The following is a 24635-nucleotide window of genomic DNA, read 5'->3' on the forward strand; positions in this document are numbered from 1 at the left end:
GCATGTTTATTATTAGTGCAGGTCCCAAAGGCGAGACCCATTGGCTATGCCAATGCTTGTTGCATTTCTTTACAGTGTGACTTGCTCTGTGTAATGGTTTCTGTACCTCATGGCTGGCTTAGACATTCTTAAATCTTTTTTTGCCCCCCCCGGGATCAGATCTTGCCAGTTTCCACTCATTTGGGAACTTGCTCTTCTGGGATCACAGTCTTTGCTTTTGGCCTTTTAGTCTTTCAGTGTTCCCAGATAACTTTACCACTGGTACTCAGGGATTAGATTTCATTCTTAGCTCAGTCTTTTCTTTTTTTCTGGTTAGACTCTTCCTTTTTTAGTAGGATGTCTTGGTGGGTGATCAATGACGGCTGCATCTGGTTTGACTGGGACGAGGAAGAGGTGGGGAGGCAATGGTCTGATTAATTATCTCTCAATAATCTTGTTAATCCGGATTCATCTTCACGGTGCATTGTGGTCTGTTTTCTCCTTTGGTGGCCAACTCAGGAGATTTTTTGATAGAGATGATCCTTTAGATGTAGACTTAATGGAGAAGGTATTTAAAGTTATTGCTTTACTTTTAAGTATGCAGATAGATGCCTGTCTCAAGGGCGTGGACATACTTCATGATGTTCTTTCTGAGATGAGGAAGAATAATCAAATTATTGAAATTGCTCGTAAGTAAATGAAACATGATCCTTTATTAAAAACGTGCTACCTTTGCCAAGTCTACCAAGAGGTTTATTCAGCTTGTATCAGACAACAAAACAAACTTATATCGAGAAAATGGACAAAAAGGGAGAGGTAAAAATGAAGAAAACAAATTAAGAAAGAGTACTGGTGAAATTGAGATATACATGATGAGAGATTAGAAGCAGAATTTACGAAAGGGTGGTGGTGGGTTATAGAAGTAGTGTAGGAGAGGGTCCCAAGACGAAATAATGCAAGAAAATAGTACAAGCAGGGATAGGAAGCAAGGGTTCTAGTTAAAATGAATGAATGAAATAAAAGTGAACATGTATAGTGCATGTGCCCTACCCCTAAATCTTACACCCAAAAGACACCTCAGTAGCATCCCCATGAGTGGGGGGATCAGAGATGGTGTTAAACATACTTTTAATGAGGCAATGTGTCCCAAGATAAGGTGAGAGTCAGCATATAAAAAATACAGTCAATTAATTAAGTGCAAACACAGTAAATGAGTTCTAGGATGGAATTGGAGTATTCTGAATGATTTTTACAAAAATTCAAAAGGTTCAATACAGAAATTGTGCAGATGCGAATAAAATTGCCATTAAGGTTCTCAGTAATAAAGTTATACTGAACGATAAGTTCAATCATGAATATTCTAAGTCCTAAATGAGCAGCAAAATCAGTAAGAAATCGGACAGGCATCCCTAGTAGTGTTGTAAAGTCATGTTAAAACCCAAATCTGGGGGTTTCTATAGGAAATCTTCTCTTTGAACATAATGGAAACTGCATGTTCATCATGGTGTCAGCAAAATATATACATCCTCAACCAATCAGAATATTTTACTAAAGAGCATCATAGAGCCTTACCACCTAAGCGCTATACAGCTATATGATTATTGATTCAGCCCCCATCTATGCTAATGTCATCCGGAGATGTCAGAGCAAAGCAGTTTCAAAACAGCAATGAACTATTGTGAATGCATGCAATACTGCTCGCAGGTTTGAGAAAAACCTTTAAAAAGTTCCATTAATGTACACATGTGAATTTGAGTGTAGAATACTATGCTGCACATTGTTAATAAATATTAAACTCACAAAAACATCTACACGCTGTTCTACCCAAAGACATCTTGGCGTTTCAAGCGTTTTGAGAAATGATCAGAAGCTAATCAAAGCGACTATCATAGAGTGAAACACTAAGTCTTGATTGAACACAAAAAGACAATCCTGGAATATGTATAACAGTGACAGGGAGTGGGGGGGGGGGGGGGAAGTTGCGGGCTGTGTCCTTTAAAAAGGCCACATATGGCTTTGCCAATCTTTACACTACCTACAGCCATTTTGTTATCGTAATTAGATGCTAGTAAATAATTAGCAGCTCATTACTGCATGTCTCCTCACAGTAACTAAAGGCTGTCAGAGGGATGTCTGATATTCAGGAAACGGAAATACCCTGTGCTTAATTTGAGCCGGTGGTTTCGGATGTTCAGACAACATTTAATTGTAAACACTGGCGCTTGTGACAGTCCACCACAAGGATGCGTTGTCTGACTAATTTAGAGATTACCACAACAACAGTTAATTAGTAATTCAATATACATTAAAATGACTAATACCTCACATCACCGAGGACCTATCTGCCGGTAGTTTATGAAGGTGCTGTTCATGGTGAGACACTCCAAGGGGCATATGTACAAGCCCCTGTCTCCATCACAATGTCACTGAAAGTGACGTGGTGGCGATAGGGGCCTCGCCTTATTTGCAAGGCAGCATTAAGCCACTTAGTGTGGCTTAACGCTGCCTTGTAAATAAGGCACCCTTTCACGCTATGCTTATCTTGAAGGGTTGGGCAGTGAGAGTGGCGGTGAGTGTTCCACTGCAACACCCGTTGTTTTTTACGCTGCCCCCTATTAACAAGGGCAGTGGAAATAGGAGGCAGTGCCAAAATTAAGACCAGGAAAAAACAGGTCTTTAGTTGGCCAAATGAGGAGAAATGCTTTATTTCTCCTCGTTTTTGCTTTTTTTCATGTATGCTGCCTTGTGCAGCACTCATGGAAAAAGCAAACTGCCTTAGATTTTTTATGTGTAGGAAGGTGTCCTTTCCTGCACATAAACAATCCGTTAAAAAAATGACATTTTGTAACTTCCATTTGTGCTACATTAAGCAGAACACATAGAAGTGACAAAATGGCATTTCAGGATTGTTTATGTGCAGGAAGGGACACCTTCCTACACATAAACAATCCTCCCTTGCAAGTATACACCCTTGCAGGGTGCCTGCATTGGCGCTACACTGCTAAGTGTAATACCAGTGCAGGGGGAAACGCAGAGCTGCACCATATCCTTGTAAATATGGTTCAGCCTGTGTCTGAAGTAGCGAGTGAGGCGATAAGCCAGGACGGCTTCGTAAAGAGTGGGCAAAAGTTAGAGAAGTGAAAGTCACAAGGGGTAAAACTTGCAAGATTTCTGAAAAGCAGTTTTGGGCCATCCAGAAGCAGACGCGTGCATCGTTTTCCTGGAAAGAAGTACAAAGCTGTCCTGTGAGACCTTCCATCTGTCCTGGGCTCCCGCGAGGCACCAGACGGCCGCTCCCAGATGCTCCGCGCGCCGCGCCACACTTCTTGAACACTGACGTGGGAAGATGAAACATCGACTGGATGCTGAGGAAAAGTGAGGCGCGAGAGAGCAGCCGCTGCAGTGCTCCGAGTTACCAGGCAATGCCCTCGTGCTGTCTCTGGCATGGCAGCCGGGCCCCGCAGGCCACCCTGACGGCTGGCGCTCCCATCCAGCCATGGCTGACACCTGGCCCCTTGGCTGGAAAGAAAGCGAAGTAAAGAGTCACACGTCGGCGAGGAGACCCACAAAGGACAGCATTCTTGAAACATGAAGGCTTTACCCCAGAGCTCGTGCTCTGGGTTTTAGCACTTACAAACATCCCTGTTTCCTCGTCTCTGCCTGTTGATGTTTGACAGCTGTGTGCATTGGGAAAGGGGTCAGCGAGGACTTGCAGTGGTGCATGTGTGAGAATCTAACAGAGGGCTCCCTTGTTGCCCCTTTTATTCAATAAATTGCACACTTTTCAGGCATTCACGTTAAAAAAATGCACACCTATGTATACTTAATAAAGAGGGGGAAGTGACAGAAAGGAGGGTAGTGAACTAAAATAGCTGTACATCAAATAAAAAAAAATAACATTTACACGAATATACATTTGTTTACGCACTCTTTGATTTTCATAGCACCAAACAAGAAAAGCCGGTCCAAGACGCTTTCAAAAGACCAGGCACTGACTTAAGGGAGCAGAAGTTAAGAGGTGTGATGGTAGATGTGGATTAAAACAAGCATTTGCAATGCATTCGGTCTCGCCTTTGGGACCTTATATGTATTTAGCTGTGCAGCACACTAGCCTGGGTGCTGAAATATCTACTGTTCTTTAACATGGAGGGAAAATAAGCACCAAACTGCGGAACACGCCAGGTGTGGGAACACATGGAGAGAAATATTGCCTTTCAGCAGAATGTGGTATATAGTCCAAAAGCTCTGTTTTTAATATAAAATCAGGGCCTTCGGTGAAAATACAAGATTTGAAAAAAATATTATTGTCTACGGGTGCTCGTGGAAGACAATTTCTATGGACTGGAATCTAGAGAATGCTAAAGTGATTCTGTTATTTTACTGACCGCTGCTGGTCATTTTCTACCAAGAAAGTTAAATAGAGGCAGTTGCCAAAAACATTTTGAAAAAGAAAGTCCCTCAGCAGAAAGCAATTCTGATATTTTACTGACCTCTACTGATCGTTTTCCATCAAGACAGTTAAATAGAGACAGTTGAACAGGAAAAAAAAGTCCCTACTGGAAGCAGACAAGTCCTAGGGCTAATCTCCAGAGCCCACAAAGAACATACACACTAAAGTATATACAAGAGGTCTCAAATGCTCGACCTAAAAAAAACGGACTGGATGGCTTAGTGGGCAAATGCACCGGCTGCAATGATTTGTGTCTGATACCATTATTGTATGTTACAAACAAGGTATACACTCAGCCTTTCATCCTCAAGTTGATAAAATGAGTGCAAATGACTTTGGTAACAATAAACGCCTGCTATATGGCTGCACAAATTCAAGCTTTACAATTGTACATGCTAAAAAAGAGAAACAAGATATATACGCTATAATAGAGATATGCTCATGGAAATTATACAGTAGAACCAACTATATTGCTTATTTACAAACACTTGCTGGAAACAACATTAGTTGTAGTGAATTTAAGGGCACCATCATGGGTGTGGGTTACCCTGCAATTTTGACACCCCTAAAGTTTACATGAACAGAACACTCATAATTCGATGAATCTGAGACGGTTTTAAACCTTAGTTTTATGAGACAGTTTGTCCCAGTGGTAAGGCACCTCCCAATACATCAAAAATGTAAATTAAAGTCAATTAAATAAAGGGCATTACTCAATAATTGAGTTATAGATCAGCAGTATAGTTAAAGGGTTTTAATATAAAATTTGAAAGCAAAGCAATAGAGAGTCAATGCCATGAAGGCTGTCAGCAAATAGGACATTACAGGAAAGTGCAAAATCGAAATTATTCCAAGTCCCAACTAGGCAGCAAAATCAAGAGAGAAACTGACAGCATCCAGTGTAGCACCTCAGTCTTCAGGAAAGTCTTCTGACTCACTCCCAAAACCGAGGGTTTTTATACATTATTTTTGTGTGTACGATTAGTAAGACTGCAAATTGATTGTGACATGATCAATTTTGTTACATTCATAGCCCATCAGGGCAGTTCTATTCAGGGTCATATTGCCTTGACACCTAAGCACTAGTCCACTACATGAATAATTACTCTGCCCACTCTGTGCTAACGTCATCCGGAGATGGTGGAACAAGCCAGATACATGATCAACAGCAACCTATTATGAATGACTAGGGTAGAGTGACCCAACGGAAGGATATAGAACTGTATTTCAGTCGAATAACTGCAACCATAAAAGTACACATAAACCACACTAAAAAAGGGACAGAGTAGAGTGCAATAAATATAGTACAATAAAATCTCATCACAAGTATGATAATGACCTAAGACAAAAAGCTGCAAAGGATGGTAAATAACCTTAGGTACAACGAATGTCCACAGTCATGAAAGCACTTTAACGTAGAGTAATAGAGCCTCCCTAGAGACCAACATTAGCAGCCACATATTTGCGAATAAAGTGAGTCATGCTTAATTTTCATTAAGGTTAACTAATGTCACAGTTAAAAAGCGAAAAGCCCCATAAGCTGGTAGCCATAATTGAACAACAAGCAACAGAAATTCCCAGTGCATGATAGGCTTCCAATAAACAACTCCAACAGAACCTGTCATAGGAAGGCATAGTATACAGTTTAGAAGGGTGTGTGCTTGAGCCAACAGTGTGAAAATGTTGATATTCACAGGCTTAATAGAGTGTCATTTTCGAGAGATTGAAGCCATATACCCGCTATGGCTCAAGGCACACATTAAGGGCAGATTGCGCCCAAACGTTTTAAGCAAAATGGATCACTGCTTCAAGCTTCTCGCTCTTATGTTCCAGGCCCAATTTAAAAATCTCGAAAGAGCAAAAACTATGGGTTCGTGAGTATTATATCTAAACAGACGCAATGCCTAAACACACTGGGTAACATCCACAATTCGACAAATTGGTATAATCCACTTTTTACGGGAGGTCATATATTTGGGGCACAAGAATAAAAATGTGCCTTTGATCCTTTGACTGCTGTGCAAGACAGGCAATCACTAGCTCCCTTCCATTTGACAGTCAATGTATTGAAAGGAAGTGTGACCATTCTGAAACAAAAGTACAGGCACTCCGCTGAATGAGGAGTGATCCTATCCTTAAAGTTCTCGTAATGTGGCACACACATATGTGTCAAGAAACTGTCTATCAGACCCTCAGGACGCACCTCGCACTAGGAGTCCCAAGCAATTTGCTCCCAATATAAGCTCTTGATCTGGATGCCCATGCTGCTGCTCATATGTTTGCAACCTTTCCCACCGATCGGGAAGTGTAGGCGTTGACATACATCTTTGATTGCCTCGAGCCAAGGTGTGGAGCAATTTGTATCGAGAACAGTCAGCTCATTCAGGATCAATCTGTAGGGGGTAGGCTCTGGGGTGGTCCAAAGTCTTATCCAGAACTTCAACATCCTTAGTTTTATAATATAGTCAAATCTCTGAATATTCAGATCCCATCTTAAGAGTAACATGGAAGAGCTACTGGGTAGACAAAGAAGTGACCTTAAAAACTTGTTTTCAGTTTTTACCAGCAAGCTGATATCCATGTCCTTGTATGACCAGAGTGAGTTTTGCCCCGTAGAGAGCCCCTCCCAGTGCTACAGCTCTATAGACCTTGGAGACTGGGGATATCGCCGTACTAGATGTGAGTCTATACCATTTTAGGATAACAGTGGCTCTATGCTGCAGCTGAGTGTCACTCTTACCAAGTTGAGGAGCCCAAGAGAGTTTGACAGAGAGTCTCACATCCAGATAATCAAAGGTCCTGACCATCTTGATCAATGTCACATCAACCTTCATCCTGCCTTTGAATGAACGGTGGTGGTTAGTGGCCATAAACTTTGGTTTTCCTTCATTTATTTCAAGACCTCTTGATTCACAAAACTTTTGGAACTCCACAAGCAGAACCTGAAGACCCATAGGAGTATGTGAAATAAGTGGAGTATCGCCTAGTAGAGTATTGTCAGCAAACATAAGCACATGAGTGCTGGTGTTTGCTAATTTACAGGTGTCGTGTGATCAGTTCTTTACCCACCCCCTCAGTATATTAATATACAGACAGAATAACGTGGGAGCTAATAAGCATCCCAGTCTTACTGCGAAGTTGATGGGAATCCTATCAGTGAGGTCGACTTGGCTGTTCCATCTGACTTGGTCAAATGTATGAGTATAGATTTTAATATAAATGTCTAAACGGTCTTCAGGGATAGTAAGCTGTCTCAGGACTTCGCACAGAATGTGCCGAGGGACTAAGTCAAAAGCTGCCTTAAAATCCATAAAGGCCGCATAAAGATGGTATTTTCTCCGGATAACGTATTTCCAGCAGATGGCAGAAAATCTGAACACTTGATCCAAGGTGCTGAATTTCTCTCAAAAACCAGCCTGGAAATCGGGCAGAATCTTGTGGTCCTTTATCCAAGTCTGGAGCCTAGCTTAAACTTGTCCAGCAAAGATTTTTTGGAATGTATCTCTAAGGCTTATGGGCCTATAATTTGCTGGATTATCTTTAGGGCCTCTCATATATGTGGGCACTTTAATGGCCCATTTTCATGAATCCAGAGGGTTTAAATCCCTGGCAACAGCCTTAGTAATTGTGTTTAGGTAGGGAATCCAGACTTCCGCCTCTGAGACGAACAGGCCTCCAGGTATAGAATCAGGGCTTGGAGCTTTTCCCCGCTTCATTGAGTACAAAGGTGCCTCAGTCTTTGTAAGTGAAAAGATACCAGCATGTTGACTTTCAACATTCTGAGGCTTCAGGGTGCCAAAACTAGACTCAATGTTGACAAATTCTTTGGCCTTGAAAAGTTTGGTGAAGTGGGTAACCTACTGATCTGCAGTGACATATGTATCAGGTTGAGAGACACTACTACCACTATCAAACACCATGATTTTCCGAAAATCTTTAGTATCTTTCTTTTTAAGAGTGTTGATGAGTTCAACCCATTGGGCTTCATCACTCAGCTTCCTACATGCCCTAAGGGTGGACTTCTATACGTTTCTGGCAATGGCTAAGTCAGGTTTAGAACCAGATCTTATGGCATCGATCAGCCACTGCTTGGCCACTCTGCACTCCCTATTAAACCAGGGGCAAGAAGAGTTTGCAGTGTGCGCGTTTATTATGGGAGGTAAAAAACACTCTCATTAGAGTAAAAATATTTGAGTGGCGCAAGAAAAAATTACGCTACTTGAAACCCGGGACATTATGAAGAACAAAATAATCAACAAACGCTTGATATGTATACGGCTCAGAGTTAGGTCATTGCTAAAAGTAAATTGTTTGTGATGGCCGAAGGCATGTCAAGCAAATAAATGATGTATTTAGGCACAGATGTCTGTACTGTGATAAATGTTTGACATTGTTCAACATTCTGTCCATCAATTGCTCGTTTTGCATTTGTCACCCCGATTGGGACGTGTATGCCCAGATGTGGGTCCCGTGCTCTCCATGCAATTGGAATCAAGCTAACCTGGCTGATGAGGGTTGAAACTCCGAAACCTGTATCAGGATGCTTGTTTCCAGCCCAGGGAGGACCTGGCCTGGCAGTTCGGTCTGGACTGTTTCCATGAGGAGCAGGGTCAAGACTGATTTGCATATGGCTGGATTTTGACTTGAATGGCATGGGGGCAGAAAAATTATGGATTTACGCCCCAGATCTCTGTACTGGAGTGAATGTTTGACATTGATTAGCATTCTGTCCATCAATTGTTCTTTTTGCATTTTGACCCCGAGTGGGACGGGTATGCCTAGATGTGAGTCCAATGCTCTCCATGCCATTGGAGTTAAGCTAGCCTGGCTAATGAGAGGTGAAACCCTGAAACTGGTCCCGGGATGCTTGTTTCCAGCCCAGGGAGGACCTGGCCTGGCATTTCGGGCTGGACTGTTCCCATGGGGAGCAGGGTTGACTGATTTGCGTATGGCTGGGTGTAAACTGGAATGGCATGGGGAGAAAAAATTATGGATTTAGGCCCAAATCTCTGTACTGGGGTAAATGTTTGACATTGATCAGCGTTCTGTCCATTAATTGTTTTTTTTGCTTATGTCACCCCGAGTGGGACGGTTATGCCCAGATGTGAGTCCCATGCTCTCCATGCCATTGGAGTCAAGCTAGCCTGGCTAATGAGGGGTGAAACCCTGAAACTGGTCCCAGGATGCTTGTTTCCGGTCCAGGGAGGACCGGGCCTTGCAGTTCGGGCTGGACTGTTCCCATGGGGAGCTGGGCAAGACTGATCTGCATATGGCTGGGTTTAAACTGGAATGGCATGGGGAGCAAAAAGCAACAGATTTGTGTTTGACATTGATCAGGATTCTGCCCATCAATTGTTCTTTTTGCATTTGTCACCCCGAGTGGGATGGGTATATCCAGAGGTGGGTCCTGTGCTCTCCATGCAACTGGAGTCAAGCTAGCCTGGCTGATGAGCGATGAAACCCAGAACTGGTCCCAGGATGCTTGTTTCCGGTCCAGGGAGGACCTGGCCTGGCAGTTCGGGTAGGACTGTTCCCATGAGGAGCGGGCACTAGACTGATTTACATATGGCTGGGTTTAAACTGGAATGGCATGGGGTCAAAAAGACAATGGATTTAGACCCAGATCTCTGTACTGAGGTGAATGTTTACCATTGAGCAGAATTCTGTGCACTAATTGTTCTTTTTGCATTTGTAATCTTTTATGTATCACAACAACTAATACATGTAATTTTTAATTAAACACGACAATCTAGTCACAGTTTATAAAAACATTAAACACACATATGATCCACTCTCACTAACCCCTGGTGAATGCACTGCATTAAATGCATTTTAGTGCACCACCTTACAATCTAAACCTACAGAAAATTAATATCAGCAATCCAGATGTAGCTAAAAAGGAAAAAACGTAATATGCACATGCACACATATATGTCAAAACACACAATAGATGCACTTGCTATACCTTTGGTGCACTATATCTCATCTGTATTATTTTGCCATACGAGTACATAAGGCCAAAAGTAAATATATATGTTGCCTAGCCAAACATAAAAGGATGGAGCCAAGATTATGCTACTACAGTTATGTAGGGCTTTGTGTGCGAGGGTCAGCAGCTTGAATTGGCATCTCTTCAGTACTGGGAGGCAGTGGAGTTGCCTAATCTGAAGTGTGATGGGAGCTCCTCGGAGGAAGTTGAGGACAAGTGTGTTTGTTTTGAAGTCTCTGTAGGAGGTGTGTGGCGATCCTTATGTAGAGAGCATTGCCATAACCAAACCATCATATAGTTGGCTGGTGATGAGGGCCTGAGTCACTGTGCATTTCATGTGCAGGGGCAGTAATTTAGATATTCTCCGTAGCATGTGCAACATAAGGAAGCAGGCGGAGGAGACGGCGTTGATCTGTGATTTCATGGTGAGCTTGTTATCAATGATGATTCCAAGGTTTCTGGTGTGGTCAGTGGGGTACGGGTCCTAGGTCAGGGGGCCACCAGGATTTGCTCCAAGAGTTGCTGTTGTTGCCAAAGATCAGTACTTCCATCTTGTCAGTTTTCAGCTTCAGGCAATTGTTCTTCATCCAGTCGGCGACGCTTGTCATGTATCTGTGGAAGTTGATCCTGGTGGTCGTTGAGTCACCCAATACAAACCCAACAATTGACTCCCCCGTTGGCTCCTCCCACCTCAGGTGTACCCTCAGTTCCTCTTGTGATACGGTGCCCAAGCCATGGAAGTTGATCCTGGTGGTCGTTGAGTCACCCAATACAAACCCAACAATTGACTCCCCCGTTGGCTCCTCCCACCTCAGGTGTACCCTCAGTTCCTCTTGTGATACGGTGCCCAAGCCATGTTTACTTTCTACCATAGGCACAGCTCTCCTGAGTTGTGGCAGTTGTCTCCGCATGGGCCGGTGACAAACACCACTCCTCCGTCCAGCTCTCAGCGTCCTCCGCCTCTTCTTCCTCTGGGGAGTCAGCCAATTGCCTCCCTCTCCATGATGCGTTCTGCCATTCTGAGGGCATCTCTTTGCCTCTCTCCTGCCAGTCTGGGAATTCCTCTCGCTCGTTCTCCGCTTCCACGTGGTTCTTCTCCTCCGACACTCCATTCCTCATTACAGGCATCCTTTTCTGCTTTTCTGTGTGCTAGCTCCTTCCCTTCGTTCCTGTAGATCATAGTCCCTCATCAGTTTTGTCAATGTGTTCTGCCCATGTTAACCCCTTCCCTTTTCCTAATGCTGAGTTTGTTTTTCTTCCGAGGTGTCACCGGTATTCCTCAGCGGTCTTCTAGTGATCCTCGCCCAATGTATCAGGTAATTGGGAGTTCAGATGTCTCATCACCGTATAGACTTCATGTATAGTGACATAAAGGTTGGGCCTTAGTCCGACACCTCTTCTTTGGGGAACCCCACTCGGGTACAAAAACCCCATCAGGGTCCTGACAACTGCAAGTGGAGTCATTGACCTCAGAGAGATGGCCTATGGGTTCCTGGTGGCATGGTCCACCAAAACCAGAATATACCTGTTGCCCAGGGCAGTTTGTGGGTCCTGGGGCCCAACAATGTCAATGCTCACTCTTTCAAAGTGAAGTGCGAACAATGGATAAGGGAACCAGGGGAGCCTTTAGCTTTTTACCGGACATATCTTGGGTTGTATTCATCCAGGGCCAACTGGAAGTGGGGGACAAGCCTGACAAGGTCTTGTCCTGCCAGGGGTATATCATGAGCCAGTCGCAGTAGGAAGGCCCTGTAACACTGGGAGACCACCATCACTGTGGTTGCCCCAGGTCCATAAACCTTTGGTTTATTATACAGGAGATAATTCTCCCAATATATAAAGTTTTCTTCAGAGCTGTCGGCAGCTGCCTGGGGCTCAGCTTGTGGCCTCAAGCCCTCCAGAGTGCAGCAATCTTTTTGGAATCTACAGAACTCCTCCCTCATGGGTTCACCATCAACTTCCCATCTAGCATGCTCAGGCAGGTCTCCCAGGGCTGCACTGTCTCCCAGTAGGCTCGAGGGTGGCCTCTTCAGGTGCCTCTTCAATCTGGACCATTGGAGTTTCAAAGGCTGAGTTAGGACTGTCAGCCTTAGGGTGGTTTTCCCCAAACATTTTGCGTTCAATCCTCCTGCTTTGCTAAATTCATTTTTGTTGGCAACGGGTAAGCCTGGCACACCAATTGCAGCACTCGCCACAGCTCCTGGGCTTTCACCAATGACCCCTCTTCATGTTGAGTGTGTAATATAGTTATGCAGGGCATTTTCTGAAGTAAATCTGCACAGCTTTGCAGCTAACTAATGTACAGGGAGCAGTTAGGTTGGACTTTACCATCTCCAATGCCATGTGCTGCTGTGTTTACAAATTAGCTTGACAAAATAGCAAACATACCTGCTGAAGAATGTCTCTAGTAGTAAATGAAGATAAAACCTGCAGCTGCCTTTTAGCACGTGCTGCGCGAGATCAGTGTATTTCTCTAGCAGGAGTGCCTGGCCCCTCACTCAGGACCACGTCTGCTCTTCCCAAGGAGTGCGGGCTGTGATTGGCCGCTGACGTCTGATGTGGTGCTCAAGCCTCATATAGTACCTGCCTGGTGAGGGAAATGAATTAACACTACACAGGAGTGTCACATCCACTCATATACACCTCGTTTTATGCCCATCCATATGACTTTGCAGTTTAGGTGTGCTCCAGGCCTCGTGTTTAATTGCAGTATTAGTTGGCAGGGCTGCCAGATAATTTCGAAGCAACTGGTCTTTTGAAGCAGCTTAGCCCTGGAGTATTCAGTCTGCTGAGTGCTGCGGCCCTCCTGTTGTGTTCTCGGTGCCCTACCATGCTCCATCGACTATACTGCAAGAAGCGTTGCTACAGCAGTCCCGCTGCTGCTGCAGAGTGAGCAGCTCTGGACACTCGACCATCCATTGCTCTATTCGAGTGGACACGGTGCTGCTTGCAGAGTACGCTGGTCTAAAGACGCCTCAAGGCCAAGCAGGGCCAATACCTGCACGATGGGAAAGGCCGATTCCACTGCTGGGAATTAACTTGCCATTCTATATATGGACTGAAGTAAATGAATTAATATTCAGTTCAATTATCTCTACTTTGCAGTGCTTTTGTCTTGTGTCTGTCTAATGTGGGGCACAAATGAAATCCGAGCAGTTCTGAAAAGGGTATTCAAGCCCTGTCAAATATTGTGAGAAAAAGGTGTCAATGAACAGAGAAGGGGGGACACGGTTTCTGTAACAAGCCCATTGGTTACCGACAATTCGGGGCGTGCCCTAGGAGAGGAGGGCACAGAGCTGGATGGAAGGTTGAAAGGCAATCACTGTCCTTGCACAAGAGAGGGCATTTCCAAGAATTGTCACTCATGAAGGTGATTCAGTCCATGCCATCTTTACATTTTCCAGTGTAGGCATGGGGTACAGTAGTCAGAGGCATGAAATTAAAAGAAGACAGTGCATCCTTCCCCTTCATAGGTCAGTGCATGGTGATACAAACTCCCAACAGTCAGAACATCGTCCACCCTCTGAAGGAAGAGGGTATGAGAAAACAAATAACAAAAGTAGGGATGACTGATAGCAGCACCCGCAGACAAATGTGCACTTTGTGCAAGCCATATATTACAGATACAAATGCGTGCCATTTGCACCCTACACCTAATTTGCATTCACACTCAAAACACAGAGGGAAGTATTTGCACGTCACGCCAGCATGCATGCCAACCCCACACACTCTACAGGAACACAATGAGCACTGGTGGACAGTTACGTGGAGGAAAGAGACAAAAAAACACGATTGTGTTCAGCAGTAAGACAGGTTTTAATGTGGAGAAGAACGTACTGCTTTAAGGATGTTGTTTTTACTAGCCGTGAAAGAATACACCGGCCTGTGTTGATTTTTCACATCTCCTGAAGAAGTTTCCTCCACATCAACACCTGGCTCATTTTCCTTAGTAATTTAAAAGACCACCTAGGTCTGGAGCCTTTGGGGTACTTGTGCCATTTGTGATCACCGTAAGAAAAGCATTTGTTGACAGCCTGGCGCTGTGCAACAGCAGCTTGGAGCACCGCACCAGCAGCTCCACCTCCCACAATCCCGCATCTACGTTCGAAGGACAGGTTCCCCTTGATGCAGGGGCAGTGCGCTTCAAAGTGCAGTGTGAGTGTCACATGGACAACTATGATGGCGAGTGCATGATACCAGGATAGATGCAACCGAGCCCGCTCTCTGCTGCCCCAGCAGCTCTGGGGTCTATGGAGGGGAACAAACAAAATGGGCAACAACAAAACTAATCAAATCAAAGCCACCCTGTCACAGAAATCAGAGGAAAATCACACTAGATTTATAGACAAAGTCAAATGAGACTCCTCGCTTCGGTGCCTTAGGTGTGGGCACGGGTAAAATCCGCCACGCAGCAGTTGGTGGAGTTTTGCCGAACTCTGTGCTCCAAGCGGAGTGGCAAAACTGCGAACTCCACCGGCAGAGTGGAATTTACCCCCCGCCCCATCTCTGCAAACTTCACCACTGCTAACCAGTGCTAAAGTCCTTGTGCTCTTGAAATTATACTCTATCCCCAAGGGCCATTTCTATTTTAGGGGGACGCCCTTTGGATTGCAAAATGCCTCTGCCACATTGCAGATGTTTGTAAACAGAGTCCAGGCTGGGGTGAAGGCATTCAGTGGGGCCTGCATTGATGATATATCGGCCTACAGTTCCAGCTGGGAGGATCACCTGTTGCAGCGTCAGGAGGTGCTTCATGCTCTGCAACAGGCAGGCCTGATTATCAAGGCCAGCAAGTGCCAGATAGGGCAGAGATCTGTGGTGTATCTGGGATATGTGGTGTATCTGAAGGCAACAGTGGGTTAGGAGAAGATGCAGCTCCTTCAGGCCAAGATTGAGACTTTCCTGGCCTGGGAACACCCCAAAACTCAGATTGAATTGAGGGCCTTCCTAGGCCTCACTGGATTTCATAGGAGGCTTGTTAATGGCTATGGAACCATTGACTAATGAGAAGCAGCTCAAAAAGGTGATCTGGACTGAGTCCTGCCAGAAAGTGTCTGACACCCTCAAGGCGGCCATATGTACTGCACCTTTACTCATGACCTCTGACTTTTCCAAAGAATTCCCAGTGCAGTCCAATGCCACAGTTAAATGAGGAGGGCCTAGACTAACCTTTAGCCTTCATAAGTAGGAGGTTACTCACCAGGGAAAAGAGGTGGAGTGCTATTGAGAAAGAACCCTTTGCTGTGGAACACTGAAGAAGCTGAGACCATACCTGTTTGGGACTCACTTCCGAGCTCTCAAACTGCTGAGGTGGTCCATCTCTCTACAGGGAATGGACTTGACTGTGGAACACCACCCTGGGTCAGACCACTCAAGTGCTTATGGTCTATCTAGGTTCTTCCGCCTTAGTGATGAGAACTCCCATGAGGTAGGGTAGTTCTCTCCACTTTCAGCTAGGGGAGACACAAGTTAAGCGTGTCGGGCTTAGGTTAGTCTTACCCCAAACATTTTGTCCACTCCCCTCCTGTTAGCGGACATTCATTTTTGTTGGCTTTAAGACTCTGGCTCTATGCACTTTACCTCTGCTAACCTGTGCTAAAGTGCTAAATAACTGTGATTAGCATAGCAGTTGGCCTTTGTGAATTCCTCCCAGAAAGAGGGCCAAACAGAGATCAGGTGTTGGCAGGAAAGGCCAACATGCCAGGATGTGTGGGGCAGAGCTGTTCCCTGCCCCACTTACGTTTCATAGGGAGCAGTTTCAGCACAATCACAAATAACTTCACATTAGCATTTTGTCACCTGAGATCCCTTGGAGCCAGGACAGGGAGGAAGTAAATTCCAGAACCATCTGTGGGGTGAGGGGGGTAAATACAGAAGCTTCTTCCATTCAAAGCCGGCACTCATTGTAAAAATAGGACTTTAAGACCCACTCTTCAGTTCACTCCGGGATCTGCAGAGGATACTGAGAATGCCTAACCTGCACCTGACCTGCACTTCAGAGGACTGCCCTGCTGCTTGAGGCCTGCACTGCTACTGGCAACCTGCCTTGAACCCTCAGAGCACTGCCCTGCTGCTGGAGAACTACCTTGTAACTTGAACCCAGGACTGCCTAGGTGACTCCAACGGCTGATTGGCTGTTCTCTTGTTCTGACCTACAGGAACCCTGCACTTGGACCCTGCCTTAAGTGAGTCTCACACTCTGAGTGGTGTGCAGCCTGTCCTGGATCTTTGGAAGTTATGTTATGGTATTATTTTTTATAAAGCATTCAATTAGGGGAGAGGAGTTGGCCCAACGGCTTGGGCGCTCGACCTCGGATCTGGGGAACTGGGTTCGAGTCTCGGTAATGACGCTGAGCATCCTGTGATTCTGGGCAAATCACTTAATCTCCCCGTGCCTAACAAAGAATGAATGTGTGTCCTAATGTAACATAACTGGTGCTATGTAAAGCGCTCGGATACCTGATTGGATTCGGGTCAAGTTCTCACTATATAAAACTCTGGGAAGAAAAAAAAAAATTACCCATAGGGCGGTTTGGCGCTGGCTGAAAGCTGCCGCATGTTTATTCCATACATGTTATATAAAATGTAAACTGTCCATGTGTGCATTCCTTCTATGCGATCTGAAATTATGTTAACATCCAGGTTTCAGAGCCTTTCTGAGAGCTAGTATGTTTGGCATGGTTTTTACTTGAAGAGGGAGTGCATTCCAAGCTTTAGATGCTCCGATCACAAAGCTCCTGCCTCCCCAGGACATACGCGGGAATCTAGAAGCTGTCACCAAATGGGCCGTGACTGAATGGAGTGCTCTGCCTGGGCTATTCTAGGTAAAACCTTTTCTCAGAAAGGCTGTTCCTTGGCCATGCAGTGCTTTGTACGTGACACAAAGTGCTTTGAAAACAATCCTCTGTCTGACCACAAGCCAATGCAGCTCCCTCAGATACCTGGAGATAGATTGATGTTTAGGAATCCTGAGCAGAAGAGTGGCAGTTTCATTCTGCAGTATCTGCAACTTCTTTATAAGTGATTGATGTGCATTAAGATATAAGCCATTACAATAGTCAATCTTTGCTATCACAAAAGCGGTGACGGCAAGTTTACGCAATTGTGCTGGGATGAATGGTAGAACTTGTTTTTAGCACCTCGGCGTATGAAAAGCCTCTGATGTGACTATATTTGCCTGATCCATGAAATTAAGTGCGTCATTAAAATTCACTCCGAGATTCCTTGCCATCCTAACAAGGACATGAGGAGAGCCTTGCTTGGATGACCACCAAGATGGAGACCAAAAGGATGGTTTTGCCCCAAAGATTAATATCTCAGTTTTTGCTGAGTTGAGTTTAAGGCAATTTTTGGTGCTAAAGGTGCCCAAACAATTTCTTATTTGTATCAATGTCCACATTATGCCTAACAATTTCCAAAATTTGAAACCATAACAGGTTTTGTGCCATGCGGCAACACTAAATGTTTTTAGATTACGGCTAATATTGCCTTTGTGTTCTGAAATTCTCACCTTGATTTATGAGTAGCTTTTACAAAATCTACATGGGCACTTTAAAGAGTATAAACATTTAATGGGATCCCAGCAAGATGAATGACAACGCGATCATAAATCCTCGATGTGGGTGAGCCACTGTGTTACCCAAAATCACATTATTGCAACGTGTACAATTCCCACATGTGTGCCCTTTTGATTTTCAAAGTGGTGTTTTTCATAGACTTTTGGGAACCGGTTTCCTGAGCGTTGGTATTCAAATAATGATTTAAATTAGGCACTATCATTTGAATAAAATTTTTCACTTGTACAACATAGTGAATTGGTATTTGCTTGAACGGCCAAATTGTGAGATCGTGCATGCACCTGATTCCTGCTTATGGTCGTCTATCACTGCTGTGACACTAAAGATATTGTTGGCATCATAGGGGTGGTATTATGCATTGTAGATGGGAGAAAGTCCCCTGACTCTGGTCAAGGCCTTACTCTCTCCCCAGCAGACTCGTGCCTAATCCACCACCGTTGAGCCTCCGCTCCTTCGCCTGGGAGGTGTTCGAGCCCCCAGCTTGCCTGTTTCCTCCGTTGAGCCTAAGCCGGTTACCTCTGCCTGATTGTATTCTTGACAGAGGCACGCAGTAGAGATCTGGGACCTGATTGACAGCCTCTCGCCCGACGTTGCATTCTTCACGGAAACCTGGACCAACACCACCTCTGGCCCTGACATCGCCACCGCCATCCCCGATGGATACAAGATCCAGAGAAAGGACCGCCCCCACCGCCCAGGAGGAGGACTCACCAGCACACACAAGACCTCCGACTCCACCTCCAGCACGAACGACCCCCTCTCCAACACAGAACACCTCCATTTCCAGATCCAGACTAACCCCAGGACCACGCTATGCGGCACCCTCGTCGACAGACCCCTGGGACCTCGCACCCGGGCTGCAACTACCATTACCGACCTCGTCACACCCCACGCTATCACCTCTACGGACTGCATCCTACTCAGAGACCTGAAATTCCACCTCGACAACTGCCGCGACCCTGACTCCACCACCCTCCTCGACAACCTCTCCAACCTCGGACTGAAGCAGCTCGTCAACACCCCCACTCACAGAGCAGGACTCACCCTCAACCCCATCTTCGCAGGAGGGACAAACATCCACTTCAGCCACACTACGGAGCCCCTCTGGATGGACCACAACTGCGTACACTTCACCTTCAACACCACCACCGCACCCAAGCCTGCCCCGTGCCCGCCACGAAGGAACTGGAGCAAGATTACAGAGCAACACCTCAACACCCCCCTCCTCCACGCCCTCCCCTCCGACACGACAACAGCAACTCCGCAGCCAAAGAACTTCACCGCTGGATCTCCAAATGCGCCGACAAGCTTGCACCCCTCCACCACCCCTCTAAACAACGTCCCCTGAAGGCCGCCTGGTTCACCACCGAACTCCAAGAAGCCAGGCGCGTCTGCAGACACCTCAAGAAAACCTGGCGAAACAGGAAAACCACGGAAGACCTGAAGGAATACCACCAGCGCATAAGAGACACCAAGTGGTCCTTCATCAAGAACAGAATCCACACCAACGCAACCAACGCCAAAGAACTTTTCAATGTCATACAGCAATTCACCAAACCCCCCAGTGAAGCCACGAACGTCACACCATCCCAGGAACTCTGCAACAAGCTCAGCTCCTAGTTCCATCTGAAGATCAAGGCTCTCTACGACAACTTCAGTGAACAGACGCCGGACACCACCCCCCTCCCCACCACTGACAACGAGCCTACCCTCACGACCTGGAACCCCTCCACCATCAAACACATCACCGCGACCATGAAGAACCCCTACTCAGGAGCCGCCACGGACCCCTGCCCACCGAACATCTACCACAGGGCCGCCGCCGCCATCACACCCGAACTAGGACAGACCATCAGCACCTCCTTCAAATGAGGCATTTTCTCAGATGACTGGAAGCGAGCAGAGGTCAAACCCCTCCTCAAGGAACCCACAGCCGACGCGACGGACCTGAAAAACGACCGGCCCATCTCTCTCCTCCCCTTCACTGCCAAAGTTGCAGAGAGACTCGTAAACGCTCAGCTGACCACCTTCATCGAAGAGAACTCCATCCTAGACTCCTCCCAGTCCGGATTCCGCAGCAACCACAGCACCGATACCGCCCTCCTCGCCGCCACTGATGACATCCACATGCTACTCGACCAGGGACATACTACAGCCCTCATCCTACTAGACCTCTCCACAGCTTTCGACACCGTCTCACATCGCACTTTCGCAGCCAGACTTCACAACGCAGGGATACGAAGAACCGCCCACAACTGGATCCAATCCTTTCTTTCCGGCAGAACCCAGAGGCTCAGACTCACTCCCTTCCTCTCAGAACCCACTGATACCAACTGCGGAGTACCCCAAGGATCATCGCTCAGCCCCACGCTCTTCAACATCTACATGGCCCCCCTCGCCACCATCGTCAGACAGCATGGGCTCAGCATAGTGTCTTACTCCGACGACATCCAGCTCATCCTTTCTGTCACGAAGAACCCCAAAGACACCAGATGCTGCTTCCAGGAAGGAATGAAGGAAGTCGCCGTCTGGATAAAAGATAGCTGCCTAAAGCTCAACTCTGAGAAGATTGAGGTCCTCATCCTCGGACCCTCCACCTCAGCCTGAGACAACACCTGGTGGCCCTCCGCCCTCGGGACGCCACCCACCCCTAAAGACCATGCACGGAACCTCAGCAGTATCCTTGACTCCTCCCTCACCCTGACCCGCCAGATCAACTCCGTCACCTCCACCAGTTTCAACTGCCTTCGCATCCTACGTAAGACCTTCAAATGGATACCCCCCGAATGCAGAAAGACTGTCACCCATGCACTCATTACCAGCAGACTCGACTACGGCAACACCCTCTATGCCGGAATCAACAGAACTTTTCTACACAAGCTCCAAACCATCCAGAACACCGCAGCCAGAGTCGTCCTCGGAACCCCACGGCACATGACCCAACACCTACGGGACCTCCACTGGTCCCCAGTTGAGAAGAGAGTAACCTTCAAACTCCTCACCCACGCCTACAAATCCCTCCACAACATCGGACCCAAATACCTCAACGAGAGAGTCTCCTTCCACGTACCCAAAAGGAACCTCCACTCCGCCGACCTCGCCCTGGCAGAGATGCCTCACATCCACAGAAACAGAGCAGGCAGAAGAGCTTTCTCCTACATCGCAGCCAAGACCTGGAACGAGCTCCCAGCTAACATCAGATGCTCCCCGACCCTGCACACCTTCAGGAAGACCCTCAAGACCTGGCTCTTCGGCTGAAGCGGAGCTGCACCCCACCATCCCAGCGCCTTGAGACCCTCATTGGTGAGTAGCGCGCTTTATAAACCCCTGATTGATTGATTGATTGTCAGTAGAGAATGTAAAATAATGCCGCCCCCTCCTCTGCAGAATGTGATGAGGGGAGCCTTAGTCTCCCATATCTCGCATATTTGTTGGCCTTGGGTTGATTGGGGGCCCAAGCAAGGGTTGTGTCCCCCTCAAGGTTTGGGGGCCCTCCTGCACAACAGGGGATGCAGGGTCCTGCGCTTCACTCCTGGATGTTGTGAGGATTATTTTACTTCTTATTATTGTGTGTAGTATTTTGTTTTGCAGTGATATTAAAGTGCCTTCCTTTTTGCAAACACGAACATTGGGGAAAGTCCAACTTTTATAACACCTATTAAAATAATTCTTTTTCACTGTTGCAAATTGAGATTCCACTGTATTCCCATAATGTTGGAACATCTGCGCCAATAAACTGAGCTCAACCGAAGTGGGTAATTTACAAAAACAGAGTAGGTCGCACACTGCTCGTCATACTAGCAAATAGCCCCATAGAACTCTGGATACTGTAGTGGCAGCGGAGAGTACGCCTATGCCACGAGTGTAAAAAATAATGCCATCCCTGGACACGTGTTTCGAGGTAATTGCCTCTCGTCAGCAGGGAGCAGGTAGGTGTGAGGGGTGCCAAGTAGACTGCCAAAATATTAAAGGTAAAATACCTCTCACGGCGCGCAGGTGCGGTACCAAGGCTCGTCAGCCCAACGCACTCGTGGCATAGGCGTACTCTCCGCTGCCACTACAGTATCCAGAGTTCTATGGGGCTATTTGCTAGTATGACGAGCAGTGTGCGACCTACTCTGTTTTTGTATTTAAGCTCCCTTGAGCGCGTTGGGCTGACGAGAGGCAATTACCTCGAAACACGTGTCCAGGGATGGCATTATTTTTTACACTCGTGGCATAGGCGTACTCTCCGCTGCCACTACAGTATCCAGAGTTCTATGGGGCTATTTGCTAGTATGACGAGCAGTGTGCGACCTACTCTGTTTTTGTATTTAAGCTCCCTTGAGCGCGTTGGGCTGACGAGCCTTGGTACCGCACCTGCGCGCCGTGAGAGGTATTTTACCTTTAATATTTTGGCAGTCTACTTGGCACCCCTCACACCTACCTGCTCCCTGCTGACGAGAGGCAATTACCTCGAAACACGTGTCCAGGGATGGCATTATTTTTTACACTCGTGGCATAGGCGTACTCTCCGCTGCCACTACAGTATCCAGAGTTCTATGGGGCTATTTGCTAGTATGACGAGCAGTGTGCGACCTACTCTGTTTTTGAAGTGGGTAATTTGTTCAGATTTTCAGGATGGATTGGATCCTAGTACAGGTAATTGTTCAGTGCCTGCTCTTTAGATCAATGTGAAACCTGGAAGTCACAGGTTCAAATTTCTGCAGGTTAGCAGGAGATTCACACTGTGAGGCTAGTGATAAAGAGAATCATTGAAATTAAAAATACTGTAATATCTTTTGACAACAATAAGATAGATTCTGTGTGCAGAGCTACTTACAAAGCTAGAATTGTACTTCAGTGAGTATCAACAATGGGTATATTTCCCTTAGAAGGGCTCCTGCTAGACAATGTGAGTGAATATCAGGTTATCAGTGTCACTTGTCGCATGGTATAGGTGTAAAACCTATACCATAAGCCCCATCTCTGGACTCTCCTTCCTTTTTTCGAAGCTCTGTTGACAATCAGCGTAGCGAGAGAGGTGACTCATAGGCATCAGTTAAGGCTATAGGGGTACAGGCTACCACCCTTGACTTACCTTTTAGTACCCTGGTCACATCCTTGATACCCGTGGTCTCAGAAGACATCAGGGGGGTGGCGGGTAAACATTGCTCAATGAGTCCTGTGTTTTGATCTTCCCCTACCATCTCAGCAGCAAATAGGGCACTGTTGAGGATCTGAGGCTTGGAGAGGGGGTCAATCATATGATGATGTATTTATTGGTCAAAGGGTGCATGGTGTCATTTCTGCTACCCCAGGAAATTAAAGAGAATAGATGCCTTTAGGCGAGATGTCATAAAAACGCATAAATACCATAGCAACGTACCTGGCTGACCCTGTCAGCAGCATGCCCTCCACTTCCATCAGGTCTGTGGTGACCTGGGGAGGCAATGGAAGCCAGCTGCAGGCACTTTGATATCACCCGCATTGGTGAGGAAGAGCGAAATCACAGCAGCTCCAAACAGCTGCCGGAACCTGCTGTTCTGGATAAATGCTTAACTTTCATAGTTCTCGCACAATGGCAACGGCATGCCGCTTCAAAACACATATTTTTCAGAATACGCCCAGTCAGAGTGAAATGTTTGCATCTTATTTTAGAGCAAGAATGGCTTGCCTTCTTCCCATCTCCCTCCTGCCAGCTCAGCTGTCCACGCTGAGGCCCACCAGGGCTTGACAGAGCCGGCTCTGGCAACGGAAGCCTCCTGGTACAATCCCCTCTCTCCCCCTTCCTAAGCAGGCTCTGACAGCTCCCCCTCCATGCCTAGCGTGCGCCTGACAGGATAATACACTAATTATGGGGCTAATTAAAATCAGGGAACCTCAGCATATTTTCGCTTTAACAAGTCATTTTCTTTTCCTGTCACATTTATCCCTTCCATGTTGAGATGCAACTTTGGACTCCATAGCCTGTGCCTTCAGCCCTGCCCCCGCAGCGGGTGCCGGCGGTCTTCACCAAGCGCCTTTTTTGGAGGTGACAGGCCTCCTGAAACCCTTTTCTTATTTTGCAAAATTGCATGTATTTTTCAGAAATAGTAACCTATTGAGCTATATGCATATTTAGGAGATGTGAACACATGGGTATGGTGGTGCTGGTTGCTTTAGAAAGTCTGCAACTGATTTACAGTCACCAAGCAGGCTCAATTTTCATGCCTCCATTTTACCCCTTCTTCTAGAGTGGCCTGCTGAATTCAGGAGGGAAATCACCACAGGCGTTCTTACTGGTATCATAAGTCCCTTCTATTCTGGAACCCCTCCATAAGCAGCTCAGTTTGGGGAGAAGGAAACAGATTTGAGCTGCGGTCATAGTAAGTGGCTGTATTGAAGTATGAGGTGAGTAATAGCCAGCTCAGCTGAGCTTGAGCTTCATAAATCCAGTTTTTCTTGCATACGGTTTCTCAGCTTATCTAAATTGTTGAGACAGAAAATATCTGACAAGGAACATTTACAGACTCGTAGGGTCTGTTGCTCATAGTGCTCGGTGGGTAATAGTCAGAACCATAAACCAGACCCATTCTCTAACCTCAAGGACATCTCCTAGCTTGTGCTTGATGTGCTCCTAGCTGATTTCAGTATAAATTGAATACACATCAAATGTGAA

General features: G+C 46.3%; 1 long non-coding RNA gene across 1 annotated transcript in view; it reads right to left on the reverse strand.

The window, feature by feature from the left end:
- Positions 1-253: 253 nt before the first annotated feature.
- LOC146854220 (uncharacterized) overlaps positions 254-24635 on the reverse strand; it is a 59391-nt gene continuing 35009 nt past the window's right edge. Inside the window, exon 7 of the long non-coding RNA XR_014980747.1 lies at positions 254-629. This is a non-coding gene — a long non-coding RNA (uncharacterized LOC146854220). The remainder of the gene's footprint in view (positions 630-24635) is intronic.

The sequence above is a fragment of the Triturus cristatus genome, chromosome 4_1 (genome assembly GCF_964204655.1).
Source record: "Triturus cristatus chromosome 4_1, aTriCri1.1, whole genome shotgun sequence".
NCBI lineage: Eukaryota > Metazoa > Chordata > Amphibia > Caudata > Salamandridae > Triturus > Triturus cristatus.